This window comes from Stegodyphus dumicola, chromosome X1 (assembly GCF_044657685.1).
Source record: "Stegodyphus dumicola isolate Sdum_Otavi_A_Nest chromosome X1, ASM4465768v1".
NCBI lineage: Eukaryota > Metazoa > Arthropoda > Arachnida > Araneae > Eresidae > Stegodyphus > Stegodyphus dumicola.
Window position 1 is genome coordinate 11,976,113 of NC_140780.1, and position 7,905 is coordinate 11,984,017.

The following is a 7,905-nucleotide window of genomic DNA, read 5'->3' on the forward strand; positions in this document are numbered from 1 at the left end:
CTTATTAGTTCGGGCGCTAATGTAAGAGTCAATATTTTTTTTTTTTTTTTTTTCTTTTTCTGTTCTGAATTGTAAAATGTTGTTCCAAATGCTCCAGGCAGGACATCACGGAGCTCTTTCGTCGAAGGTAGTAGACAAAACGTTATCCATCACCTTTTACTTCGGTCGCCACTGTTAGAGTCAATAGGTTTTTTGCTGTTCTGAACTGTAAAATGTCATTTCAAATGCACCAGGAAAGATATCACGGAAACTTTTCCGTCGGAGGTAGCAGTCAAAATATTATCACCAACTTTTAGTTCGGGCGCCACTGTTAGAGACAATATGGTTTTTTGCTGTTCTAAAATGTAAAATGTAGTTCCAACTTTTAGTTAGAGTCAATATGTTTTTTGCTGTTCAGAAATACAAAATGTACTTCCAACAGCTTCAGGGAAGATATTACGGAACCTTTTCCGTCTAAGGGTGTAGCCCAAATTTTATCCACCACCTATTAGCTCGGGCAACGCTGTTAGAGTGAATAGTTTTTCCGCTGTCCTGAAATGTAAATTATTCTTACAACTGCTCCAGGGAGGACAACAGGGAACCTTTTCCGTCTAAAATATTATCCACCACCTTTAAGTTCGGGCGCCACTGTTAGAGTCAATATGTTTTTTTCCTGTTCTGAAATGTAAAATGTAGATCCGACTTTTAGTTAGAGTCAATAGGTTTTTTGCTGCTCTGAATTGTATAATGTCGTTCCAGTTGCACCAGGAAGGACCTCGGGGAACCTTTTCCGTCTATGGTATTATCCCAATTATTATCCACCACATTTTAGTTAGTTCGCCACTGTTAGAGTCGATAATTTTTATTGCTGTTCTGAATTTAAAATGCTGTTCCAAGTGCTCCACGGAGGACATCACAGAACATTTTCCGTCGAATGTAGAACACAAAATATTATTCACCACCTTTAAATTCGGGCGGGAGTGTTTGAGTCAATATTTCTTTGCTGTTCTGAAATGCAAAATGTAGTTCCAACTGTTCCAGAAGATATCACGGTATCTTTTCCGTCGAAGGTAGTAGACAAAATATTATCCACCACCTTTTAGTTCGGGCGCCACTGTTAGAGTCAATATTTTTTGCTGTTCTGAAATGTAAAATGTAGTTCCAACTGTTTCAGGGAGGAAATCACGCAAAATTTTCTGTTTAATTATTAGCCCAAATTTTATCCACCACCTTTTCGTTCGGGCGCACTGTTAGAGTCAATATTATTTTTTGCCTTTCGGAAATGTAATATGTAGTTAAAACTGCTCCAGGGAGGACATCAGATAATAATTGGGCTAATACTTTAGACTTTCCCGTCTAAAGTATTAGCCCAATTATTATCCATCAAATTTTAGTTCGGGCGCCAATGTTAGAGTCAATAGGTTTTTCGCATTTTTGAATTGTAAAATGTACTTCCTACTGCTCCATGGAGGTCATCACGGTATCTTTTCCGTCGAAGGTAGTAGACAAATTATTATACACCACCTTTTATTTCGGGAGCCACTGTTAGAGTCAATACTTTTTGGCTGCTCTGTAATGTAAAATGTAGTTAAAACTGCTCCAGGGAGGACATCGGGCAACCTTTCCCGTCTGACGTATTAGGCAAATTATTATCCACCACCTTTTAGATCGGGCGCCACTGTTAGAGTTTATAGGTTTTTTGCATTTCCTAATTGTAAAATATAGTTCCAACTGCTCCAGGGACGTTATCACGCAAACCTTTCCGTCGGCACTAGCAGACAAAATGTTATCACCAACTTTCAGTTCGGGCGCCACTGTTAGAGTCAATATATTTTTTTGCTGTTGTGAAGTGTAAAATGTAGTTCCAACCGCACCAGGAAAGACATCACTGAACTTTTTCCCTCTAAAGGAGTAGCCCATTTATTATCCACCACGTTTTAGTTCGGGCGCCACTGTTAGAGAATTGTAAAATTTTCTTCCAACTGCTCCAGCTAGGACATCAAGGACACTTTCCGTCGGAGGTAGCAGTCAAAATATTATCACCAATTTCTAGTTCAGACGCCACTGAGAGTCAATAGTTTTTTGCATTTCTGAATTGTAAAATGTACTTACGACTCCTCCAGAGAGGTCATCACGTATACATTTTCGCCTAATGTAGTAGACAAAATATTATCCACCACCTCTTAGTTCCGGCGCCACTGTTAAAGTCAATATGTTTTTTCTGATCGGAAATGTAAAATATAGTTCACACTGCTCTAGGAGGAACATCACCGAACCTTTTCCGTCTAAGGGAATAGTGCAAATTTATACACCACCTTTTTGTTCGGGAGCCACTGTTAGAGTCAATAGGTTTTTTGCATTTCTCAATTGTAAAATGTGCTTCCATCTGCTCCAAGGTGGTCATCACGAAACCATTTCCGCCGAATGTAGTAGACAAAATATTATCCACCATCTTTTAGTTCGGGCGCCACTGTTAAGAGTCAATAAATTTTGCTGTTCAGAAAAGTAGAACGTAGTTTCAACTGCTCCAGGAAGGACATGAAGGAAATTTTTCTGTTTAAGTATTATCACAAATTTTATCCACCACATTTTCGTTCGGGCGCCACTGTTAGAGACAAAATTTTTTCCAGTCCTGAAATGTAAAATGTTCTTCCAACTGATCCAGCGAGGACATCACGGAAACTTTTATGTCGGAGGTACAGAGAAAATGTTATCACCAATTTTTAGTTCGGGCACCGCTGTTAGAGTAATTTTTTTTTTTTTTTCTGTTGTGTTGTAAATTGGAGTTCCAACTTTTAGTTAGAGTCGATAGGTTTTTTTGTTGTTCTGAATTGTAAAATGTCGTTCCAACTGCACTAGGAACGACATCACGGAACCTTTCCTGCCCAATTATTAGCTAACACCTTTTAGTTCGTTCGCCACTGTTAGAGTCAATAGGTTTTTTTTCTTGTTCCGAAACGTAAAATGTAGTTCCAACTGCTCCAGGGAGGTCATCACGAAACCATTTCCGTAGAATGTAGTAGACAAAATATTATCCACCACCGGGCGCCACTGTTAGAGTCAATATTTTTTTGTTGTTCTGAAATGTAAAATGTAGATCCAACTGCTCCAGGGAGGATATCAGGGAAAAATTTCCCGTCTAACGTATTAGCCCAATTATTATCCACCAAATTTTAGTTCGGGCGCCACTGTTACAGTCAATATTGTTTTGCTGTTCTGAGATGTAAAATGTACTTCCAACTACTCCAGGGAGGTCATCACGGAATCTTTTCCGTCGAAGGTAGTAAACAAAATATTATCCACCACCTTTTATTTCGGGCTCCACTATTAGAGACTATAGGTTTTTTACATTTCTGAATTGTAAAATGTTCTTCCAACTCCTCCAGCGAGGACATCAAGGAAACTTTCCTTCGGAGGTTGCAGATAATATGTTATCACCAATTTTATTTCCCGCGCCGCTGTTAGAGTAAATATGTTTTTTCTGTTGTGAAATGTAAAATGTAGTTCCAACGTTTATTTAGAGTCAATAGGCGTTTTGTTGTTCTGACTCGTAAAATGTCGTTCCAACTGCACCAGGAACGACATCACGGAACCTTTCGGGCCCCACTGTTAGAGTCAACAGTATTTTTTCCAGTCCTGAAATGTAAAATGCTCTTCCAACTGATCCAGCGAGGACATCACGAAAAGTTTTATGTCGGAGGTAGCAGACAAAATGTTATCACCGATTTTTAGGTCGGGCGCCGCTGTTAGAGTTAATTTTTTCTTGTTTGTTTTTGGAATGTAAATTGGAGTTCCAACATTTAGTTACAGTCAATAGGTTTTTTGTTGTTCTGCATTGTAAATTTTCTTTCCAACTGCACCAGGAACGACATCACGGAACCTTTTCCGTCTATGGGAGTAGCCTAATTATTATCCGCCACATTTTAGTTCGTTCTCCGCTGTTAAAGTCAATAGGTTTTTTGCTGTTCCGAAACGTAAAATGTAGTTCCAGCTGCTCCAGGGAGGACATCAGGAAACCTTTTCAGTTTAAGGTATTAGCGCAACTATTATCCAATACCTTATATTTCGGGCGCCACTGTCAGAGTCAATAGTTTTTTCCATTTCTGGATTGTAAAATGTAATTCCAACTCCTCCAAAGAGGTCATCATGCGTACATTTCCGCCGATTGTAGTAGAGGAAATATTACTCACCATCTTTTAGTTCGGGTGCCACTGTTAGAGCCAATAGGTGTTTTTTTTTTTTTTTTTTTTTTTTTTTTTTTTTTTTTTTGCTGTTCCGAAATGTAAAATGCATTTCCAACTGTTCCAGGGAGGACATCGTGTAACCTTTTCCGTCGAAGGTAATATAAAAATTATATCCACTACTTTTCAGTTTGGGCGCCATTTCTGTTCTGAAATGTAAAATATAGTACCACCTGCTCCAGGGGGAACATAGCCGAACCCTTTCCGTCTAAGGAGAAGCGCAATTTTATGCAACACCTTTTTGTTCGGGAGACACAGTTGGAGTCAGTAGATTTTTTGCATTTCTGAATTGTAAAATGTTCTTTCAACTGCTCCAGCGAGGACATCACGGAAACGTTTCCTTCGGAGGTAGCAGACAAAATGTTATCACCACCTTTTAGTTTGTTCGCCACTGTTAGAGTCAATAGGTTTTTGCTGTTCAGAAATGTAAAACGTAGTTTCAACTGCTCCAGGGAGGACATCACGGAAACTTTTCCGTTTAATTATTAGCACAAATTTTATACACCACATTTTCGTTCTGGCGCCACTGTTACAGTCAATATGTTTTTTTTTTTTTTTTTTTTTTGCTGTTGTGAAGTGTAAATTGGCGTTCCAACTTTTAGTTAGAGTCAATAGGTTTTTTGCTGTTCTGAATTCTAAAATGTGGTTCCAACTGCACCAGGAACGACATCACGGAACCTTTTACGTCTAGGGGAGTAGCGAAATTATTATCCTCCACCTTTTAGTTCGTTCGCCACTGTTAGAGGCCATAGTTTTGTGCTGTTCTGAAATGTAAAACGTAATTTCAACTGCTCCAGGGAGGACATCACGGAAAAATTTTCGTCGAAGGTAGTAGACAAAATATTATCCACCACCTTATAGTTCAGGCGCCACTGTTAGAGTCAATATTATTTTTTGCCTTTCGGAAATGTAATATGTAGTTAAAACTGCTCCAGGGAGGACATAAGGGTGCCTTTCCCGTCTAAGGTATTAGCCCAATTATTATCCACCACCTTTTATTTCGGGCGCCAGTGACAGAGTGAATAGTTGTTTTGAATTTCTGAATTGCAAAATGTACTTCCAACTGCTCCAGGGAGGTCATTCTTCCAACTGCTCCAGCGACGACATCACGGAAACTTTTCTGTCGGAGGTAGCAGACAGAAGGATATCACCAATTTTTAGTTTGGGCGCCACTGTTAGAGTCAATATGTTAGAGTCAATATGTTAGAGTCAATATGTTAGAGTCAATATGTTAGAGTCAATATGTTAGAGTCAATATGTTAGAGTCAATATGTTAGTCAATATGTTAGAGTCAATAATCACGATGGACGCGATCTTTCCTCTCGATGATCCAACCACAGACACAGCTGAACAACGCAGCATCAGACAGGACACCACCTGCCCTGACACGGCAAATGACATGGACTTCAGCATGCAAGAAATCACAGGAATCTTTAGAATCCTCTCAACAAAGAAAGCGCCAGGGCCTGACGGCCTGGACTACAATATTCTCAAAACTGCTTTGGCCGCACAACCTGCCTTCTTCTTGCATCTATTCAATGGCCTATTTAAACTTCAAATCTTTCCAACTGCCTTTAAAACAGGTCATGTTGTCTTTTTTGCCAAAAAGTATAAAGACCCACAAGACCCCCGTTCCTTAAGACCGATATGCCTGCTCCCAGCCATGGGCAAAATTTATGAAAAATTGTTAGTCCAGCGCCTCAGTCACCACCTTGAATGTAATAATATACTCAGTAGTAAGCAATACGGCTTCAGACCAGGAAGATCCACCATCCACGCACTTGAAGAAATTCGCCGCATCATCCACACCAACAGAAAACAACAACTTCACAGTGGCTTCATCTCTCTCGATCTGCGCAGCGCCTTTGATACACTTTGGTGGCCTGCCATTAGACAGGCCCTCAGAACAGCTCGCTGCCCACAAAATATCTTCAATACCTTCAGCGACTATCTAGGCAATCGCAAGTTGATGGTGCCACACAACCAAGGCATTACAGTCAAGGTCCAGGAGAGAGGCTGCCCACAAGGCTCATGTGCCGGCCCTCTCCTCTGGAACCTTACGTTCAACACAGTCCTCACCTATGCATGGCCGCCCTATGCAAAGATCACTGCCTACGCGGATGACGCGGCTATCATCATCCAAGGACGTACGCGAAATGAGTTAGAAGAAAGAGGTAAAGCCGCATGTGAAATTTTCAACACCTTATGCACCAAACTCAAACTCACGCTCTCCATCGAAAAATCCGCAGCATTAATTATTCCAAAGCCAGGCACCAACCCAACACGGAAACCCTGTATCAAGCTACAGCAAACTAATATCAAGATCGTTTCTGAGCTCAAATACCTCGGGATTATCTGGGATCGAGGCCTGACGTGGATCCCCCATCTTCAGTACATACGCAGCAAAACAAACGCAATAGCCAGAAAAGCCAAACTTTTCCAAGGAATCAACTGGGGTCAGAATCCTCATATCAAAAAAATCCTGTACACAACCGTCATAGAACGCATCTGCTTGTATGCCGCAACAATCTGGGCAAATCCAATGCAGGGCAGAAAGCAAAAACAGCTACTCACTATCCAGCGTCCTTTCGCGCTTATGATATACAAAGATTTTCGAACCACTGCGACATCCGCAGCACTAACACTAGCCGGCATCCCTCCCCTTTATCAGAGAGCCACGCAGGAAGCAGCGACCACCAGGATACTACAACTCAGACAAGATGCCACCTTTAATGGACACACCTTCAGCCCCACCTCCTACGAACACCTAAGGCATCACAGCAGACAACATCCAGGTGACAAAGGAAAAGGAGTCATCATCAGCATCCCAAAAGCTCCCTCTTCAAATATCACAAGCGCTCATCCTGTCTATTATACGGACGGCTCTAAGCAGGACGCAGGAGTCGGCAGCGCCTTCCTTCTTACCCACCATAATGAAGTCATCACAAGCTGGAAGGGCCATCTCCAACCACATAATAGCATCTTCCAAGCTGAGGCACTCGCCATCCTGAAGGCCATAGCATACGCTTCAACTACCGCTCACCCATAATCTGCACTGACAGCCAGTCAACACTACATGCCATAAAAAATCACAGACATACATCACCAATCATCAAAGACATTCAAATTCTACTGCAGCAGCATCGCTCCAACGCAGCAAGACTCATATGGGTGAAGGCCCATGTGGGCCTTGCTGGCAATGAAGCTGCAGATGCCCTAGCCAACGAGGCAGCCACCAACCATGAGGCCATAGAAGTGAACCTACCAGCTCCATCCTCCTACCTCAAGTCACAGCTCACACGAGCAACCATTACAGCCTGGCAACGCGACTGGGACAGCTGCGACACGGGGCGTTGCGCTCACATTTTTCTACCAAAAGTCTCAACTAGCCGACTCTGCTCCATACCGCCGCTTACCAGGTTTATAACAGGGCATAAGCCTTTTCCCACGTACTACCACAGACATGGCATATCCATCACAGACATCTGCATATGCGGACAAGAAGGCAACCCTAACCACTACCTGTTCGCATGCCCTCTTACCTCGGCCATGCACCTTCCAGAGCCTACCACCGATCTCGATGCCTTTCTCCGTTTCACGGTTAAAAACCGTGCAATGGTGAATAAAATTTGCCAAGTGGTTAACTACCTAGCCACACAGGGTCAAGGCGTCTGTCACCCGACTT